Here is a 21,522-nt window from a genome sequence, read left to right as displayed (position 1 = left end):
GTTTGGTTGTATTCAGGGGAGTGTGTTTGGTTGTATTCAGGGGAGTGTGTTTGGTTGTATTCAGGGGAGTGTGTTTGGTTGTATTCAGGGGAGTGCGTTTGGTTGTATTCAGGGGAGTGCGTTTGGTTGTATTCAGGGGAGTGCGTTTGGTTGTGGAACATGGACACACTAGTTCATACAGCTTTGGTGAAGTTTCTCTTGGACACAGAAACTCGATGCCAGGGTGGGATTTGAACCCACAACCTTGGGTGTGCCAGCACCACGCTCCTACCCACTGAGCCACCTGAATGGACTGTGTAAAACCCTCACTGCTGTAGTTCTAGGGGGACGTAGTATCACACAGAGCATTAGGAGTTGAGGGTCTAGGCTGGGTGTCTGTAAAGCACCTTGTACAAAAAGGGCCTTTATAAAATTTGATTGATTGATTGAATCATGGAAAGACGAGGCTACTGGACACAAGTCAAACTTGTGTTCTTTCTGTTATTAAATCTGTGATATGATCATCTCCACACTGTCCTCTTCTCATCCCCCCTCCTTCCTCCACACTGTCCTCTTCTCATCCCTCCTCCCTCCTCCACACTGTCCTCTTCTCATCCCTCATCCTTCCTCCACACTGTCCTCTTCTCATCCCCCCTCCTTCCTCCACACTGTCCTCTTCTCATCCCTCATCCTTCCTCCACACTGTCCTCTTCTCATCCCCCCTCCTTCCTCCACACTGTCCTCTTCTCATCCCTCCTCCCTCCTCCACACTGTCCTCTTCTCATCCCTCCTCCACACTGTCCTCTTTTCATCCTTCCTCCACACTGTCCTCTTTTCATCCTTCCTCCACACTGTCCTCTTCTCATCCTTCCTCCACACTGTCCTCTTCTCATCCTTCCTCCACACTGTCCTCTTCTCATCCTTCCTCCACACTGTCCTCTTCTCATCCTTCCTCCACACTGTCCTCTTCTCATCCTTCCTCCACACTGTCCTCTTCTCATCCTTCCTCCACACTGTCCTCTTCTCATCCCTCCTCCACACTGTCCTCTTTTCATCCTTCCTCCACACTGTCCTCTTTTCATCCTTCCTCCACACTGTCCTCTTCTCATCCCTCCTCCACACTGTCCTCTTCTCATCCCTCCTCCACACTGTCCTCTTCTCATCCCTCCTCCACACTGTCCTCTTCTCATCCCTCCTCCACACTGTCCTCTTCTCATCCCTCCCTCCTCCACACTGTCCTCTTCTCATCCCTCCCTCCTCCACACTGTCCTCTTCTCATCCCTCCCTCCTCCAAACTGTCCTCCTCTCATCCCTCCCTCCTCCACACTGTCCTCCTCTCATCCCTCCCTCCTCCACACTGTCCTCTTTTCATCCTTCCTCCACACTGTCCTCTTCTCATCCTTCCTCCACACTGTCCTCTTCTCATCCCTCCTTCCTCCACACTGTCCTCTTCTCATCCCTCCTTCCTCCACACTGTCCTCTTCTCATCCCTCCTCCACACTGTCCTCTTCTCATCCTTCCTCCACACTGTCCTCTTCTCATCCCTCCTCCACACTGTCCTCTTCTCATCCCTCCTCCTTCCTCTGTTCTTTTTCAGGCAACCAGACAAGCTGGTAGTGGTGTGGACTCGCAGGAGCCGACGGAAATCCTCCAAGGTGTGTGGTGTGTGTGTGGACTATTAGTTTTGTCTTGGTAGCACTTTATGCTGTTTAGCTGGACTTGGTCGTAGGAAGTAGGAAGTAGGAAGTAGGCTAAATCACTGTGGAGATGTATAGTGTACAGCTTTCTATCATATTTCTTCAGAGTTGACCTGTTGGTCTGCACCTTGGCAACCGTTTGAGTCTTTACCCTTCATGAGTTTTTGTCTGTGTAAATGTTTGATGTTATATTTAGTGATTTTAAAGTGTATATATATTGTGTTTTCAGTCTCCCTCTGTCTCTAAATTAAATTATAATGGTTTTATTGGCATGGGTGTAACATATGTTAACATTACCAAAGCAAGTGAAATAGATAATAAACTAAATAGAAATGTATAGTAAACATTACACTCACAGAATATTATGGCTACATACAATGTTGTTGAAGTAGAAACGGTCAAATGAACTCTGTCAATCTCTCCCCAGGCTCACAGTTGGCAGCCAGGCATCAAGAACCCCTACCGAGGAGTGGTGGTGTGGCCTGTACCGGAAAACATAGAAATCACTGTCACACTCTTCAAGGTAGCGCGTGGGTGTGTGTGTGTGTGTTTTTCTCTGTTTGTGTGTGTGTGTGTGTGTGTGTGTTTTTCTCTGTTTGTGTGTGTGTGTGTGTGTGTGTGTGTGTGTGTGTGTGTGTGTGAGAGACTCTTACTTCACCCTGCTGATCTCTTGCTGACAGGCTAGCCTGGTGTTGAAGCAAAAAGGTACAAATCTAATCTGTCACAACTCCAGGCTGAAATGTAACACGTTAGTAGTCAGGGCCTGTATTCATGTTGTGTAACACGTTAGTAGTCAGGGCCTGTATTCATGTTGTGTAACACGTTAGTAGTCAGGGCCTGTATTCATGTTGTGTAACACGTTAGTAGTCAGGGCCTGTATTCATGTTGTGTAACACGTTAGTAGTCAGGGCCTGTATTAATGTTGTGTAACACGTTAGTAGTCAGGGCCTGTATTAATGTTGTGTAACACGTAGTAGTCAGGGCCTGTATTCATGTTGTGTAACATGTTAGTAGTCAGGGCCTGTATTCATGTTGTGTAACACGTTAGTAGTCAGGGCCTGTATTCATGTTCTGTAACACGTTAGTAGTCAGGGCCTGTATTCATGTTGTGTAACACGCAGTAGTCAGGGCCTGTATTCATGTTGTGTAACACGCAGTAGTCAGGGCCTGTATTCATGTTGTGTAACACGCAGTAGTCAGGGCCTGTATTCATGTTGTGTAACACGTAGTAGTCAGGGCCTGTATTCATGTTGTGTAACACGTTAGTAGTCAGGGCCTGTATTCATGTTGTGTAACACGTTAGTAGTCAGGGCCTGTATTCATGTTCTGTAACACGTTAGTAGTCAGGGCCTGTATTCATGTTGTGTAACACGCAGTAGTCAGGGCCTGTATTCATGTTGTGTAACACGTTAGTAGTCAGGGCCTGTATTAATGTTGTGTAACACGCAGTAGTCAGGGCCTGTATTCATGTTGTGTAACACGCAGTAGTCAGGGCCTGTATTCATGTTGTGTAACACGTAGTAGTCAGGGCCTGTATTCATGTTGTGTAACACGTTAGTAGTCAGGGCCTGTATTCATGTTGTGTGACACGTAGTAGTCAGGGCCTGTATTCATGTTGTGTAACACGCAGTAGTCAGGGCCTGTATTCATGTTGTGTAACACGTAGTAGTCAGGGCCTGTATTCATGTTGTGTAACACGTAGTAGTCAGGGCCTGTATTCATGTTGTGTAACACGTTAGTAGTCAGGGCCTGTATTCATGTTGTGTAACACGTTAGTAGTCAGGGCCTGTATTCATGTTGTGTAACACATAGTAGTCAGGGCCTGTATTCATGTTGTGTAACACGTTAGTAGTCAGGGCCTGTATTCATGTTGTGTAACACGTTAGTAGTCAGGGCCTGTATTAATGTTGTGTAACACGTTAGTAGTCAGGGCCTGTATTCATAATGTTGTGTAACACGTTAGTAGTCAGGGCCTGTATTCATGTTGTGTAACACGCAGTAGTCAGGGCCTGTATTCAGAATGTTGTGTAACACGCAGTAGTCAGGGCCTGTATTCATGTTGTGTAACACGCAGTAGTCAGGGCCTGTATTCATGTTGTGTAACACGTTAGTAGTCAGGGCCTGTATTCATGTTGTGTAACACGTTAGTAGTCAGGGCCTGTATTCATGTTGTGTAACACGTTAGTAGTCAGGGCCTGTATTCATGTTGTGTAACACGTAGTAGTCAGGGCCTGTATTCATGTTGTGTAACACGTTAGTAGTCAGGGCCTGTATTCATGTTGTGTAACACGTAGTAGTCAGGGCCTGTATTCATGTTGTGTAACACGTAGTAGTCAGGGCCTGTATTCATGTTGTGTAACACGTAGTAGTCAGGGCCTGTATTCATGTTGTGTAACACGCAGTAGTCAGGGCCTGTATTCATAAGGTTGTGTAACACGTTAGTAGTCAGGGCCTGTATTCATAAGGTTGTGTAACACGTTAGTAGTCAGGGCCTGTATTCATAAGGTTGTGTAACACGTTAGTAGTCAGGGCCTGTATTCATAAGGTTGTGTAACACGTTAGTAGTCAGGGCCTGTATTCATAATGTTGTGTAACACGTTAGTAGTCAGGGCCTGTATTCATAAGGTTGTGTAACACGTTAGTAGTCAGGGCCTGTGTTCATAAGGTTGTGCAACATGTTAGTAGTCAGGGCCTGTGTTCATAAGGTTGTGTAACATGTTAGTAGTCAGGGCCTGTATTCATGAGGTTGTGTAACATGTTAGTAGTCAGGGCCTGTATTCATAAGGTTGTGTAACATGTTAGTAGTCAGGGCCTGTATTCATAAGGTTGTGTAACAAGTAGTAGTCAGGGCCTGTATTCATGAGGTTGTGTAACATGTTAGTAGTCAGGGCCTGTATTCATAAGGTTGTGTAACATGTTAGTAGTCAGGGCCTGTATTCATAAGGTTGTGTAACATGTAGTAGTCAGGGCCTGTATTCATGAGGTTGTGTAACATGTTAGTAGTCAGGGCCTGTATTCATAAGGTTGTGTAACATGTTAGTAGTCAGGGCCTGTATTCATAAGGTTGTGTAACATGTTAGTAGTCAGGGCCTGTATTCATAAGGTTGTGTAACATGTTAGTAGTCAGGGCCTGTGTTCATAAGGTTGTGTAACATGTTAGTAGTCAGGGCCTGTATTCATAAGGTTGTGTAACATGTTAGTAGTCAGGGCCTGTGTTCATGTTGTGTAACACGCAGTAGTCAGGGCCTGTATTCATGTTGTGTAACATGTTAGTAGTCAGGGCCTGTATTCATGTTGTGTAACACGATAGTAGTCAGGGCCTGTATTCATGTTGTGTAACACGTTAGTAGTCAGGGCCTGTATTCATGTTGTGTAACACGTTAGTAGTCAGGGCCTGTATTAATGTTGTGTAACACGCAGTAGTCAGGGCCTGTATTAATGTTGTGTAACACGCAGTAGTCAGGGCCTGTATTCATGTTGTGTAACATGTTAGTAGTCAGGGCCTGTATTCATGTTGTGTAACATGTTAGTAGTCAGGGCCTGTATTCATGTTGTGTAACATGTTAGTAGTCAGGGCCTGTATTCATGTTGTGTAACACGATAGTAGTCAGGGCCTGTGTTCATGTTGTGTAACATGTTAGTAGTCAGGGCTTGTATTCATGTTGTGTAACATGTTAGTAGTCAGGGCCTGTATTCATAAGGTTGTGTAACATGTTAGTAGTCAGGGCCTGTATTCATAAGGTTGTGTAACATGTTTGTAGTCAGGGCCTGTATTCATAAGGTTGTGTAACACGTTAGTAGTCAGGGCCTGTGTTCATAAGGTTGTGTAACATGTTAGTAGTCAGGGCCTGTATTAATGTTGTGTAACACGTTAGTAGTCAGGGCCTGTATTAATGTTGTGTAACACGCAGTAGTCAGGGCCTGTATTCATGTTGTGTAACACGCAGTAGTCAGGGCCTGTTTTCATGTTGTGTAACATGTTAGTAGTCAGGGCCTGTATTCATAAGGTTGTGTAACATGTTAGTAGTCAGGGCCTGTATTCATAAGGTTGTGTAACATGTTTGTAGTCAGGGCCTGTATTCATAAGGTTGTGTAACACGTTAGTAGTCAGGGCCTGTGTTCATAAGGTTGTGTAACATGTTAGTAGTCAGGGCCTGTATTCATGTTGTGTAACACGATAGTAGTCAGGGCCTGTATTCATGTTGTGTAACATGTTAGTAGTCAGGGCCTGTATTCATGTTGTGTAACATGTTAGTAGTCAGGGCCTGTATTCATAAGGTTGTGTAACATGTTAGTAGTCAGGGCCTGTATTCATAAGGTTGTGTAACATGTTAGTAGTCAGGGCCTGTGTTCATAAGGTTGTGTAACATGTTAGTAGTCAGGGCCTGTATTCATAAGGTTGTGTAACATGTTAGTAGTCAGGGCCTGTATTCATAAGGTTGTGTAACATGTTAGTAGTCAGGGCCTGTGTTCATGTTGTGTAACACGCAGTAGTCAGGGCCTGTATTCATGTTGTGTAACATGTTAGTAGTCAGGGCCTGTATTCATGTTGTGTAACACGATAGTAGTCAGGGCCTGTATTCATGTTGTGTAACACGTTAGTAGTCAGGGCCTGTATTCATGTTGTGTAACACGTTAGTAGTCAGGGCCTGTATTAATGTTGTGTAACACGCAGTAGTCAGGGCCTGTATTAATGTTGTGTAACACGCAGTAGTCAGGGCCTGTATTCATGTTGTGTAACATGTTAGTAGTCAGGGCCTGTATTCATGTTGTGTAACATGTTAGTAGTCAGGGCCTGTATTCATGTTGTGTAACATGTTAGTAGTCAGGGCCTGTATTCATGTTGTGTAACACGATAGTAGTCAGCGCCTGTGTTCATGTTGTGTAACATGTTAGTAGTCAGGGCTTGTATTCATGTTGTGTAACATGTTAGTAGTCAGGGCCTGTATTCATAAGGTTGTGTAACATGTTAGTAGTCAGGGCCTGTATTCATAAGGTTGTGTAACATGTTTGTAGTCAGGGCCTGTATTCATAAGGTTGTGTAACACGTTAGTAGTCAGGGCCTGTGTTCATAAGGTTGTGTAACATGTTAGTAGTCAGGGCCTGTATTAATGTTGTGTAACACGTTAGTAGTCAGGGCCTGTATTAATGTTGTGTAACACGCAGTAGTCAGGGCCTGTATTAATGTTGTGTAACACGCAGTAGTCAGGGCCTGTTTTCATGTTGTGTAACATGTTAGTAGTCAGGGCCTGTATTCATAAGGTTGTGTAACATGTTTGTAGTCAGGGCCTGTATTCATAAGGTTGTGTAACACGTTAGTAGTCAGGGCCTGTGTTCATAAGGTTGTGTAACATGTTAGTAGTCAGGGCCTGTATTCATGTTGTGTAACACGATAGTAGTCAGGGCCTGTATTCATGTTGTGTAACATGTTAGTAGTCAGGGCCTGTATTCATGTTGTGTAACATGTTAGTAGTCAGGGCCTGTATTCATAAGGTTGTGTAACATGTTTGTAGTCAGGGCCTGTATTCATAAGGTTGTGTAACACGTTAGTAGTCAGGGCCTGTGTTCATAAGGTTGTGTAACATGTTAGTAGTCAGGGCCTGTATTCATGTTGTGTAACGTAGTAGTCAGGGCCTGTATTCATAAGGTTGTGTCTGTAAACAATTGTTGGAAAAATTACTTGTGTCATGCACAAAGTAGATGTCCTAACCAACTTGCCAAAACTATAGTTTGTGAACACGAAATGTGTGGAGTGGTTGAAAAACGAGTTTTAATGACTCCAACTTAAGTGTATGTAAACTTCTGACTTCAACTGTATCTGTGTTGACTGAATATAAGATAGTGATGTCTGCTAAATAGTCAAGTTAGGTTTCTCCAGAAATAAATAATTCTAAATAACAAACAAGAATGGCCTTTTTGTTGCTCACTCTACTACTCTACTCTACACTCTACTCTATACTCTACTACCTGAATACAGGCCCCCCTAATCTCAAAAATATTGTTACTTTTTAAACAAAGTGATTATTATGATTAGTTAATTTAGAATTTTATCAAAGCCCCTTAGGATCTGAGAATATCAAATGGAAAATGCCCCTTAAATATTATTTTAGAATCCTCCAATCCTCTAAATGTGATTATTGGCGGAGAGTCATGTCATTAAAAAACATATATTTGTAGATATACTGTAGGCCTACCATGGGCGAAATGAGTATTGGTTAGACTACAATTAGGCTGTGGAAATGTTATGCTCCTTAGATATTAATTTACAATCCTCCAATCCTCTTTTGCTGTAGCCTACTCCTGACTGTCACGTTGTACAGAGCAATATTTTCCATTCCATCCTAACGGAAACCCCGAGGGTTGTGTGACCTAGTGGTTAGTTTTTCTCGGGAATAGAAACACCAATTTAATGAATCAAATTAATTGTGCCAAATTTCTTCCAATCAATCCCATGTGCTATGTTATTACAAAAAAGGTTTTAAATTCTCTAGTAATGCCAATATGGGAGACTATCAAATGCTTCTCAAAGATGCCTCTGGTGGTCAAACTAGCACTAACTTGCCATAATGTGAAAAATGGCTGACAATTAAATAACGTGCCATAGAATGCTGCAGCAGCCCGCAAGGTGTGCTGCAGTGTGACGCAACTTTTAAAGGGGGAACCACTGTATGTCAGACTGAGTGCATATAGCTTCCATTACGGCCCTTTACTCTCCTCCAGCTCACTAGCATCCTTCCATCCCATTCACCTCATCAGTTTGAGGACAGGCCTAATCGTGTGTGACCTAGTGGTTTGAGTGTCCTCTCCCCCGGAGCCCTTCTGCTCTAAATCACTCCGTTTCATCTCACATCAGCATCCAAATGTCATTTGACAGACAGCCTGGATGTCTAATAGACCTGGAAAAGGGCTGGTTTCCCAGTAGCCTGTTAGACCAGACGGTGATAGCTAGGTAGTTTCCCAGTAGCCTGATAGACCAGACGGTGATAGCTAGGTAGTTTCCCAGTAGCCTGATAGACCAGACGGTGATAGCTAGGTAGTTTCCCAGTAGCCTGATAGACCAGACGGTGATAGCTAGGTAGTTTCCCAGTAGCCTGATAGACCAGACGGTGATAGCTAGGTAGTTTCCCAGTAGCCTGTTAGACCAGACGGTGATAGCTAGGTAGTTTCCCAGTAGCCTGATAGACCAGACGGTGGTAGCTAGGTAGTTTCCCAGTAGCCTGATAGACCAGACGGTGATAGCTAGGTAGTTTCCCAGTAGCCTGATAGACCAGACGGTGATAGCTAGGTAGTTTCCCAGTAGCCTGATAGACCAGACGGTGATAGCTAGGTAGTTTCCCAGTAGCCCGATAGACCAGACGGTGATAGCTAGGTAGTTTCCCAGTAGCCCGATAGACCAGACGGTGATAGCTAGGTAGTTTCCCAGTAGCCCGTTAGACCAGACGGTGATAGCTAGGTAGTTTCCCAGTAGCCTGTTAGACCAGACGGTGATAGCTAGGTAGTTTCCCAGTAGCCTGATAGACCAGACGGTGATAGCTAGGTAGTTTCCCAGTAGCCTGATAGACCAGACGGTGATAGCTAGGTAGTTTCCCAGTAGCCTGTTAGACCAGACGGTGATAGCTAGGTAGTTTCCCAGTAGCCTGATAGACCAGACGGTGATAGCTAGGTAGTTTCCCAGTAGCCTGATAGACCAGACGGTGATAGCTAGGTAGTTTCCCAGTAGCCTGATAGACCAGACGGTGATAGCTAGGTAGTTTCCCAGTAGCCTGATAGACCAGACGGTGATAGCTAGGTAGTTTCCCAGTAGCCCGATAGACCAGACGGTGATAGCTAGGTAGTTTCCCAGTAGCCCGATAGACCAGACGGTGATAGCTAGGTAGTTTCCCAGTAGCCCGTTAGACCAGACGGTGATAGCTAGGTAGTTTCCCAGTAGCCTGTTAGACCAGACGGTGATAGCTAGGTAGTTTCCCAGTAGCCTGATAGACCAGACGGTGATAGCTAGGTAGTTTCCCAGTAGCCTGATAGACCAGACGGTGATAGCTAGGTAGTTTCCCAGTAGCCTGATAGACCAGAAGGTGATAGCTAGGTAGTTTCCCAGTAGCCTGATAGACCAGACGGTGATAGCTAGGTAGTTTCCCAGTAGCCTGATAGACCAGACGGTGATAGCTAGGTAGTTTCCCAGTAGCCTGATAGACCAGACGGTGATAGCTAGGTAGTTTCCCAGTAGCCTGATAGACCAGACGGTGATAGCTAGGTAGTTTCCCAGTAGCCTGTTAGACCAGACGGTGATAGCTAGGTAGTTTCCCAGTAGCCTGATAGACCAGACGGTGATAGCTAGGTAGTTTCCCAGTAGCCTGATAGACCAGACGGTGATAGCTAGGTAGTTTCCCAGTAGCCTGATAGACCAGACGGTGATAGCTAGGTAGTTTCCCAGTAGCCTGATAGACCAGACGGTGATAGCTAGGTAGTTTCCCAGTAGCCCGATAGACCAGACGGTGATAGCTAGGTAGTTTCCCAGTAGCCCGATAGACCAGACGGTGATAGCTAGGTAGTTTCCCAGTAGCCCGTTAGACCAGACGGTGATAGCTAGGTAGTTTCCCAGTAGCCTGTTAGACCAGACGGTGATAGCTAGGTAGTTTCCCAGTAGCCTGATAGACCAGACGGTGATAGCTAGGTAGTTTCCCAGTAGCCTGATGGACCAGACGGTGATAGCTAGGTAGTTTCCCAGTAGCCTGATAGACCAGACGGTGATAGCTAGGTAGCTAACGCTGATAATGGATTGTAACTGCTTTCTTTCAGGACCTCAGCAAGGAATGTTGAATAAAATGACATTTGGACATAAACTCTACTTGTTGTCCGGGTGGGTCCTTATTCAACTGGGTCTTATGAGATGATATATCCACAGCAAAGTATTATTAAAGACGTTTCAGAACACTGATAGTGAGTTCAGATTCCTTTCACCTGAAACATGTAAATAGATGCAGGCGATGCATGAATACTAGGCCACATACATTACGTTAGACCAGCCAGTGATAACTATCAGGCATATTAAGCTTAGTCTTGGACTATAAAAAAGGTATTTCATTGGAGGATCTTTGTTGAGAATGCATTTTTTTAGTCCTGGACTAGTTGGTTCTATGTCTAGAAAACGGTCACCTTTCTGTGTTAACTAGCCGATCGATACAACATTGAACGGTTCTAAAGTTCAATACTCGGTACATTCGTAAAGTTTTCAGATCTCTTGACTTTTTCCACATTTTGTTACGTTACAGCCTTATTCTGAAATGTATGAAATTCTTTATTTCCTCATCAATCTACACATAATACCCTATAATGACAAAGCAAAAACAGGTTTATAGATTTTTTTTAGCAAATTTATGAAAAAACAAACTGATATCACATTTACATAAGTATTCAGACCCTTTACTAAGAACTTTATTGTAGCACCTTTGGCAGTGATTACAGCCTCAAGCCTTCTTGGGTATGTTCGATCGGGTTCAAGTCCGGGCTCTGACTGGGCCACTCAAGGACATTCAGAGACTTGTCCCGAAGCCACTCCTGTGTTGGCTTGGCTGTGTGATTAGGGTCGTTGTGAACCTTTACCCCAGTCTGACGTCCTAAGTGCTCTAGACCAGGTTTTTATCAAGTATTTCTCTGTTCTTTACTCTGTTCATCTTTCCCTCGATCCTGACTAGTCTCCCAGTCCCTGCCGCTGAAAAACATCTCCACAGCATGATGCTGCCACCACCATGCTTCACCGTAGGGATTGTGCCAGGTTTTCTCCAGACGTGACGCTTGACATTCAGGCCAAAGAGTTGAATCTTGGTTTTATCAGACCAGAGAATCTTGTTTCTCATGGCCTGAGAGTCCTTTGGTGTCTTTTGGCAAACTCCAAGCGGGCTGTCATGTCCCTTTTACTAAGGAGTGACTTCCGTCTGTTCACGCAATCATAAAGTCCTGATTGGTGGAGTGTTGCAGAAATGGTTGTCCTTCTGGAAGTTTCTCCCCTCTCCACAGAGGAACTCTAGAGCTCTGTCAGTGACCATCGGGCTCTTGGTCACCTCCCTGACCAGGGCCCTTCTCCTCCGATTGCTCAGTTTGGCGGCCAGCTCTAGGAAGAGTCTTAGTGGTTCCAAACTTATTCCATTTAAGAATGATGGAGGCCACTGTGTTCTTGGGGACCTCCAATGCTGCAGACATGTTTTGGTAGCCTTACCCAGATCTGTGCCTCGACACAATCCTGTGAGCTCTACGGACAATTCCTTAGACCTCATGTCTTGATTTTTGCTCTGTCAACTGTGGTACCTTACAGGTGTGTGCCTTTCCAAATCATGTCCAATCAATTTAATTTACCACAGGTGGACTCCAATCAAGTTGTAGAAACATCTGAAAGATAATCAATGGAAACAGGATGCACCTGAGCTCAATTTAGAGTCTCATAACAAAGGGTCTGAATAGTAAATACTAAATAAGGTATTTCTGTTTCTAATTTTTAATACATTTGTAATTTGTTTTTAAATGGTTTGTCATTATGGGGTATTGTGTGTAGATTGATGAGGGAATACGATGAGGGAATACGTCTGTAAGGTAACAGGTCCCGTGTGGCTCAGTTGGTAGAGCATGGCGCTTGCAACGCCAGGGTTGTGGGTTCATTTCCCACGGGGGGACCAGCGTTCAATTCCCACGGGGGGACCAGGATGAATATGTATGAACTTTCCAATTTGTAAGTCGCTCTGGATAAGAGCGTCTGCTAAATGACTTAAAATGTAAATGTAAAAATGTAACAAACTGGAAAAGGAAGGGGTCTGAATACTTCCATGTTGTTTTCTCTCCTAGGACCCCCACGCAGAGGAGTTTGAAGACAAGGAGTGGACGTTTGTCATAGAAAATGTGAGTACACATTACCTCTCCCCTCACTTATGCTGGACTGGACTATATGGACTGGGTTATATGGACTGGGTTATATGGACTGGGCTATATGGGCTGGGCTATATGGACTGGACAGGGCTATATGGGCTGGACTGGACTATATGGACTGGGTTATATGGACTGGGTTATATGGACAGGGCTATATGGGCTGGACAGGGCTATATGGGCTGGGCTATATGGACTGGGCTATATGGACTGGGCTATATGGGTTGGGTTATATGGACTGGTCTATATGGACTGGGCTATATGGACTGGTCTATATGGACTGGGCTATATGGACTGGGCTATATGGACTGGGCTATATGGACTGGGCTATATGGACTGGGCTATATGGACTGGGCTCGTCTGGGCTGGACAGGGCTCGTCTGGGCTGGACAGGGTTATATGGGCTGGACTAGGGTTAGGGGTTAGGGAGGGATTGGCCGGTAGGGATATCCTTGTCTCAGTATGTAAAATGTAATAAAATGTATGCACTCTACTGTAAGTCGCTCTGGATAAGAGCGTCTGCTAAATGACTAAAATGTAAAATGTAAAATGTTATATGGGCTGGACAGGGTTATATGGGCTGGACAGGGCTATATGGGCTGGACAGGGTTATATGGACAGGGCTGGGTTATATGGACAGGGCTGGGTTATATGGACAGGGCTGGGCTATATGGGCTGGACAGGGTTATATGGGGTGGACAGGGCTATATGGGCTGGACAGGGTTATATGGACAGGGCTGGGTTATATGGACAGGGCTGGGTTATATGGACAGGGCTGGGCTATATGGGCTGGACAGGACTATATGGACAGGGCTGGGTTCGTCTGGGCTGGACAGGGTTATATGGGGTGGACAGGGCTATATGGGCTGGACAGGGTTATATGGACAGGGCTGGGTTATATGGACAGGGCTGGGTTATATGGACAGGGCTGGGCTATATGGGCTGGACAGGACTATATGGACAGGGCTGGGCTCGTCTGGGCTGGACAGGGCTGGACTATATGGGCTGTACTGGGTTATATGGACAGGGCTGGGCTATATGGGCTGGACAGGGCTGGGCTATATGGGCTGGACAGGGCTATATGGGCTGGACAGGGCTATATGGGCTGGACAGGGTTATATGGGCAGGGCTGGGTTATATGGACAGGGCTGGACTATATGGGCTGTACTGGGTTATATGGACAGGGCTATATGGGCTGGACAGGGCTATATGGGCTGGACAGGGTTATATGGGCAGGGCTGGGTTATATGGACAGGGCTGGACTATATGGGCTGTACTGGGTTATATGGACAGGGCTATATGGGCTGGACAGGGCTATATGTGCTGGACAGGGTTATATGGGCAGGGCTGGGCTATATGGGCTGTACTGGTCTGGCATTTAGATGTTCACATGCTTCCATCTAGTGGTCAGACTCAGATATTCGTTTTCTGTCCTTCAGTAAACACATTCAGTGCTTCTCCATTGACGGGGAATGAAGTGGTATTAGGAACATCATGTGAGAGTGTTTGTCGTAGCACACTCATACCTTTACTGTGTGTGTGTTCAAAGAATGAGTCCACCTGGGGATTCAGTCTCAGGTTGGGAAACCCAGAGCTTTCTTCTCGTGCTGAGTCAAAGGTCCCGTCCTTACTTTCACCAGAGCATCACTGTGTGGAACCCCCGGCACGGGACCATTATATTGTGTGTTTTCCACTGGGAAATAACAAATGGGTAGGAGACTCCTGGTTAGCACGAAGCCAGTCCACTAGTATCTCTCCAAAAATGTCTCCCTTTCTCTCTTTCTCTACGTACCCCTCTCTCCCTCTCCCCTTCCCTCATCTCCCCTCTCTTCCTCTCTCCCTCCCCTCATCTCCCCTCTCTTCCTCTCTCCCTCCCCTCTCTCCCTCTCCCCTTCCCTCATCTCCCCTCTCTCCCTCTCCCCTTCCCTCATCTCCCCTCTCTTCCTCTCTCTCTCCCTCTCCCCTTCCCTCATCTCCCCTCTCTTCCTCTCTCTCTCCCTCTCCCCTTCCCTCATCTCCCCTCTTACTCTCTCCCTCATCTCACCTCTCTTCCCCTCTCTCTCTCTCCCCTCATCTCACCTCTCTTCCTCTCTCCCTCTCCCCTTCCCTCATCTCCCCTCTCTTCCTCTCTCCCCCCTCATCTCCCCTCTCTTCCTCTCTCTCTCCCCTCATCTCACCTCTCTTCCTCTCTCCCTCCCCTCTCTCCCTCTCCCCTTCCCTCATCTCCCCTCTCTTCCTCTCTCTCTCCCCTCATCTCACCTCTCTCCCTCTCTCCCTCCCCTCTCTCCCTCTCCCCTTCCCTCATCTCCCCTCTTCCTCTCTCCCTCCCCTCTCTCCCTCTCCCCTTCCCTCATCTCATCTCTCTTCCTCTCTCCCTCCCCTCTCTCCCGTTCCCCTTCCCTCATCTCCCCTCTCTTCCTCTCTCTCTCCCTCTCCCCTTCCCTCATCTCCCCTCTCTTCCTCTCTCTCTCCCCTCATCTCACCTCTCTTCCTCTCTCCCTCCCCTCTCTCCCTCTCCCCTTCCCTCATCTCCCCTCTCTTCCTCTCTCTCTCCCCTCTCTTCCTCTCTCGCTCCCCTCATCTCACCTCTCTTCCTCTCTCCCTCCCCTCTCTCCCTCTCCCCTTCCCTCATCTCCCCTCTCTTCCTCTCTCTCCCTCTCCCCTTCCCTCATCTCCCCTCTCTTCCTCTCTCTCTTATCTTCTGCTCTCTCCCCTCTCTCTCTCCCTTCTCTTCCTCTCTCTCTCCCCTCTCTCCTCTCTCCCCCCTTCCCCCTTCCCACAACTCCACTCTTCCCCTCTCTCCCCGTCCCTCATCTCCCTTCTCTTCCTCTCTCTCTCCCCTCATCTCTCTTCTCTTCCTTCCTCTCTCTCTCCCCTTCCCCATCTCCCCCCTCTTCCTCTCTCTCCCCTTCCTCTCTCTCTCTCTCCCCTTCCCTCATCTCCCTTCTCTTCCTCTCTCTCTCTCCCCTTTCCACCAACTCTACTCTCTTCCTCTCTTCCTCTCTCCCCTCTCTCCTCTCTCCCCCCTTCCCCCTTCCCACAACTCCACTCTTCCCCTCTCTCCCCTTCCCTCATCTCCCTTCTCTTCCTCTCTCTCTCCCCTCATCTCTCTTCTCTTCTCTTCCTCTCTCTCTCTCCCCTTCCCTCATCTCCCTTCTCTTCCTCTCTCTCTCCCCTCATCTCTCTTCTCTTCTCTTCCTCTCTCTCTCCCCTTCCCCCATCTCCCCTCTCTTCCTCTCTCTCTCTTCCCTTTCCCCTTCCGCCAACTCTACTCTCTTCCTCTCTCTCCCCCTCTTCCTCTCTCTCCCCTTCCTCTCTCTCTCTCTCCCCTTCCCTCATCTCCCTTCTCTTCCTCTCTCTCTCTCCCCTTCCTCTCTCTCTCTCCCCTTCCCCCTTTTCTCATCTCCCCTGTCTTCCTCTCTCTCTCACCCCTTTCCACCAACTCTACTCTCTTCCTCTCTTCCTCTCTCCCCTCTCTCCTCTCTCTCCCCCCTTCCCCCTTCCCACAACTCCACTCTTCCCCTCTCTCCCCTTCCCTCATCTCCCTCTCTTCCTCTCTCTCTCCCCTCATCTCTCTTCTCTTCCTCTCTCTCTCCCCTTCCCCCATCTCCCCTCTCTTCCTCTCTCTCTCTCTCCCCTTTCCCCTTCCGCCAACTCTACTCTCTTCCTCTCTCTCTCCCTTCTCTTCCTCTCTCTCCCCCCTCTTCCTCTCTCTCCCCCCTCTTCCTCTCTCTCTCTCTCTCTCCCCTTCCCTCATCTCCCTTCTCTTCCTCTCTCTCTCTCCCCTTTCCACCAACTCTACTCTCTTCCTCTCTTCCTCTCTCCCCTCTCTCCTCTCTCCCCCCTTCCCCCTTCCCACAACTCCACTCTTCCCCTCTCTCCCCTTCCCTCATCTCCCTTCTCTTCCTCTCTCTCTCCCCTCTCCCCTTCCCTCATCTCCCCTATCTTCCTTTCTCCCTCTCTCCCCTCTTCCTCTCTTTCTCTCCCATCTCTTCCTCTCTCTCCCCTCCTCTTCTCTTCCTTTCTCTCTCTCTCTAATCTACCTCACTCTCCCTCCTCTCTCCCTTCATCTCCCCATCTCTTACTCTCTCGTTCCCCCTCTCTTCCTCTCTCTCTACCTCCATTTACTTCTCTCCCCCCTCATCTCCCCATCTCTCCTTCCCTCGTTCACCCTCTCTCTCCCTCCATCTCCCCTTTCCCCCATCTCTCATCTACCTCTCTCTCCCTCCATTTCCCCCTCTCCCCCCTCATCTCCCCATCTCTTCCTCTCCCCCTCTCTCCTTCCCTCATCTCTTCCCCTCTCTCCCTCCTCTACCCCATCTTCCTCTCCCTCCCATGCCTCCCCAATAGCATCATCATCTGATCTCTGTAAGAGAGCTGTTTGACATGTTAGTTCTGCTTGTGATCCGTTCCTTGTGAAGGTCAACGTCAGAGATAAATACCCCTGACACTTGTCATTTAATGGGTCTTACAGAAGAGAATGGAAATGTCAGTAGTGGCATGAAACACACGGTTGAAAAGAAGAGAGAAGGGCTTTTGTTTTGGGAGAACAGGACAAGGTGGGCCTTTTCAACTCCTAGTGGTCTCTTGGTGAAGCATTGAGAAGGAACTGAATGTATTGCAAAGGTGAAACTACAAAAACATGGTTGTGTGTGAGGAGGAGGGGTGGGGGAGAGGGGAAGATGGAGGAAGAGGGAGAAAGGGACCTCTATGGTTGTGAGTGAGGAGGAGGGGTGGGGGAGAGGGGAAGATGGAGGAAGAGGGAGAAAGGGACCTCTATGGTTGTGTGTGAGGAGGAGGGGTGGGGGAGAGGGGAAGATGGAGGAAGAGGGAGAAAGGGACCTCTATGGTTGTGAGTGAGGAGGAGGGGTGGGGGAGAGGGGAAGATGGAGGAAGAGGAAGAAAGGGACCTCTATGGTTGTGAGTGAGGAGGAGGGGTGGGGGAGAGGGGAAGATGGAGGAAGAGGGAGAAAGGGACCTCTATGGTTGTGAGGTCTGCGGTCCACTCACTAACCAAGAATTCACTAAATGGGACAAAAACCCAATTGAGACTCTACATGCAGACGTATACAGAGGTAGAGAGGTATGTAGAGAGGTAGAGAGGTATGTAGAGAGGTAGAGAGGTATGTAGAGAGGTAGAGAGGTATGTAGAGAGGTAGAGAGGTATGTAGAGAGGTAGAGAGGTATGTAGAGAGGTAGAGAGGTATGTAGAGAGGTAGAGAGGTATGTAGAGAGGTAGAGAGGTATGTAGAGAGGTAGAGAGGTATGTAGAGAGGTAGAGAGGTATGTAGAGAGGTATGTAGAGAGGTATGTAGAGAGGTATGTAGAGAGGTATGTAGAGAGGTATGTAGAGAGGTATGTAGAGAGGTATGTAGAGAGGTATGTAGAGAGGTATGTAGAGAGGTATGTAGAGAGGTATGTAGAGAGGTATGTAGAGAGGTATGTAGAGAGGTATGTAGAGAGGTATGTAGAGAGGTATGTAGAGAGGTATGTAGAGAGGTATGTAGAGAGGTAGAGAGGTATGTAGAGAGGTAGAGAGGTATGTAGAGAGGTAGAGAGGTATGTAGAGAGGTAGAGAGGTATGTAGAGAGGTAGAGAGGTATGTAGAGCGGGAGAGGGAGCGGTATGTAGAGAGGGAGGGGGAGAGGTATGTAGAGAGGGAGGTATGTAGAGAGGGTTATGTAGAGGGGTTATTCAGAGGTAGAGAGAGGGGGGGGTTATTCAGAGGTAGAGAGAGGGGGGGGGGGTTATTCAGAGGTAGAGAGAGGGGGGGGGGTTATTCAGAGGTAGAGAGAGAGGGGGGGGGTTATTCAGAGGTAGAGAGAGGGGGGGGGGGGGTTATTCAGAGGTAGAGAGAGGGGGGGGGTTATTCAGAGGTAGAGAGAGGGGGGGGGTTATTCAGAGGTAGAGAGAGGGGGGTTATTCAGAGGTAGAGAGAGGGGGGGGTTATTCAGAGGTAGAGAGGGGGGGGGGGGCTATTCAGAGGTAGAGAGGGGGGGGGGGGGTTATTCAGAGGTAGAGAGGGGGGGGGGGGGGTTATTCAGAGGTAGAGAGAGGGGGGGTTATTCAGAGGTAGAGAGAGGGGGGGTTATTCAGAGGTAGAGAGAGGGGGGGGGTTATTCAGAGGTAGAGAGAGGGGGGGGGTTATTCAGAGGTAGAGAGAGGGGGGGGGGGGGGTTATTCAGAGGTAGAGAGAGGGGGGGGGTATTCAGAGGTAGAGAGAGGGGGGGGTTATTCAGAGGTAGAGAGAGGGGGGGGTCATTCAGAGGTAGAGAGAGGGGGGGGTTATTCAGAGGTAGAGAGGGGGGGGGTTATTCAGAGGTAGAGAGAGGGGGGGGTTATTCAGAGGTAGAGAGGGGGGGGTTTATTTAATTTAAAAAAAACATTTAACCTCCCAATCACGGCCGGTTGTGATGCAGCCTGAAGAGAGGTGTAGTGAGGCAGAGAGAACAAGCTGTCTGTTTAGGTAGGCTGGAGGTCAACAGACAGATGGATTTATTCTGGATAGAAAGACAAGACTGTGGAGCTGGGAGAAAGACCAGGACTGGAGGAGAGAGAGGGAGGAGGCACCTCTCCTACCTCACACATAGCAGAGGAGGGGGAGAGGAGAGGGAGAGGAGAGAGGGAGGAGGCACCTCTCCTACCTCACACACAGCAGAGAGGAGGGGGAGAGGAGAGGGAGAGGAGAGAGGGAGGAGGCACCTCTCCTACCTCACACACAGCAGAGAGGAGAGGAGAGGAGAGGAGAGGAGAGGAGAGGAGAGGAGAGGAGAGGAGAGGAGAGGAGAGGAGAGGAGAGGAGAGGAGAGGAGAGGAGAGGGGGAAGAGAGGGAGGAGGCACCCCTCTTCCGGTTTCATTTCCATAATAAAAGTCTGGAGCTTGTTTGACAGCAGAGTTCACTAATGCCGTTATACCAGTAGATGGCGCAGTATAGAGGCTTGGACCTTCAGGAAATGACTTGTGTGAGAATGATGAAGGGACTCATGAGTGGCCCTGCGGTCTGAGGCACTGTATCTCAGTGGTAGAGGAGTCACTACAGACCCTGGTTCCATTCCAGGCTGTATCACAGCGGTCTAAGACACTGTATCTCAGTGGTAGAGGAGTCACTACAGACCCTGGTTCCATTCCAGGCTGTATCACAGCGGTCTAAGACACTGCATTTCAGTGGTAGAGGAGTCACTACAGACCCTGGTTCCATTCCAGGCTGTATCACAGCGGTCTAAGACACTGCATCTCAGTGGTAGAGGAGTCACTACAGACCCTGGTTCCATTCCAGGCTGTATCACAGTGGCCTAAGACACTGCATCTCAGTGGTAGAGGAGTCACTACAGACCCTGGTTCCATTCCAGGTTGTATCACTACCGGCTGTGATTGGGATCCCATAGGGTGGCGCACAATTGGCCCAGCGTCGTCCAGGTTAGGCCGTCATTGTAATAAGAATTTGTTCTTAACTGCCTTGCCTAGTTAAAGGTTACATAAAATGTTTTTAAATAAGACACAGAATAACTGCCTGAGCTGCAAAATAGAAAGTCAATATGATTTAGTCTATTCTGCTTCTAAATAGGTCTATTCTGCTTCTAAATAGGTCTATTCTGCTTCTAAATAGGTCTATTCTGCTATCTAAATAGGTCTATTCTGCTTCTAAATAGGTCTATTCTGCTTCTAAATAGGTCTATTCTGCTTCTAAATAGGTCTATTCTGCTTCTAAATAGGTCTATTCTGCTTCTAAATAGGTCTATTCTGCTTCTAAATAGGTCTATTCTGCTATCTAAATAGGTCTATTCTGCTATCTAAATAGGTCTATTCTGCTATCTAAATAGGTCTATTCTGCTATCTAAATAGGTCTATTCTGCTATCTAAATAGGTCTATTCCGCTATCTAAATAGGTCTATTCTGCTGTCTAAATAGGTCTATTCTGCTTCTAAATAGGTCTATTCTGCTTCTAAATAGGTCTGTTCTGCTATCTAAATAGGTCTGTTCTGCTATCTAAATAGGTCTATTCCGCTATCTAAATAGGTCTATTCTATAGGTATATTCCGCTATCTAAATAGGTCTATTCTGCTATCTAAATAGGTCTATTCCGCTATCTAAATAGGTCTATTCTGCTGTCTAAATAGGTCTATTCTGCTTCTAAATAGGTCTATTCTGCTATCTAAATAGGTCTATTCTGCTGTCTAAATAGGTCTATTCTGCTGTCTAAATAGGTCTATTCCGCTATCTAAATAGGTCTATTCCGCTATCTAAATAGGTCTATTCCGCTATCTAAATAGGTCTATTCTGCTATCTATATAGGTCTATTCTGCTATCTATATAGGTCTATTCTGCTATCTATATAGGTCTATTCTGCTTCTAAATAGGTCTATTCTGCTTCTACATAGGTCTATTCTGCTATCTAAATAGGTCTATTCTGCTATCTAAATAGGTCTATTCTGCTATCTAAATAGGTCTATTCTGCTATCTAAATAGGTCTGTTCTGCTATCTAAATAGGTATATTCTGCTTCTAAATAGGTCTATTCTGCTTCTAAATAGGTCTATTCTGCTATCTAAATAGGTCTATTCTGCTATCTAAATAGGTCTATTCTATAGGTCTATTCCGCTATCTAAATAGGTCTATTCTGCTATCTATATAGGTCTATTCTGCTATCTATATAGGTCTATTCCGCTATCTAAATAGGTCTATTCTACTATCTAAATAGGTCTATTCCACTATCTAAATAGGTCTATTCCACTATCTAAATAGGTCTATTCTACTATCTAAATAGGTCTATTCTACTAAATAGGTCTATTCCACTATCTAAATAGGTCTGTTCTGCTATCTAAATAGGTCTATTCTGCTGTCTAAATAGGTCTATTCCACTATCTAAATAGGTCTATTCTACTATCTAAATAGGTCTATTCCACTATCTAAATAGGTCTATTCCGCTATCTAAACC

The 21,522-nt window shown here is 46.8% G+C and overlaps 1 long non-coding RNA gene across 1 annotated transcript; it reads left to right on the top strand.

Moving 5' to 3' along the window:
• Positions 1-1,575: 1,575 nt before the first annotated feature.
• Positions 1,576-12,599, top strand: LOC120037288. Its single transcript, XR_005474796.1, has 3 exons — positions 1,576-1,634; positions 2,104-2,199; positions 12,510-12,599. It is a non-coding gene; the product is annotated as an uncharacterized LOC120037288 (long non-coding RNA).
• Positions 12,600-21,522: the final 8,923 nt, after the last annotated feature.

The sequence above is a fragment of the Salvelinus namaycush genome, unplaced genomic scaffold, assembly GCF_016432855.1.
Source record: "Salvelinus namaycush isolate Seneca unplaced genomic scaffold, SaNama_1.0 Scaffold1671, whole genome shotgun sequence".
In the NCBI taxonomy this organism is placed as follows: domain Eukaryota; kingdom Metazoa; phylum Chordata; class Actinopteri; order Salmoniformes; family Salmonidae; genus Salvelinus; species Salvelinus namaycush.
The sequence above is the reverse complement of the archived record's forward strand: the minus strand, read 5'-3'. Positions and strand labels throughout refer to the sequence as shown.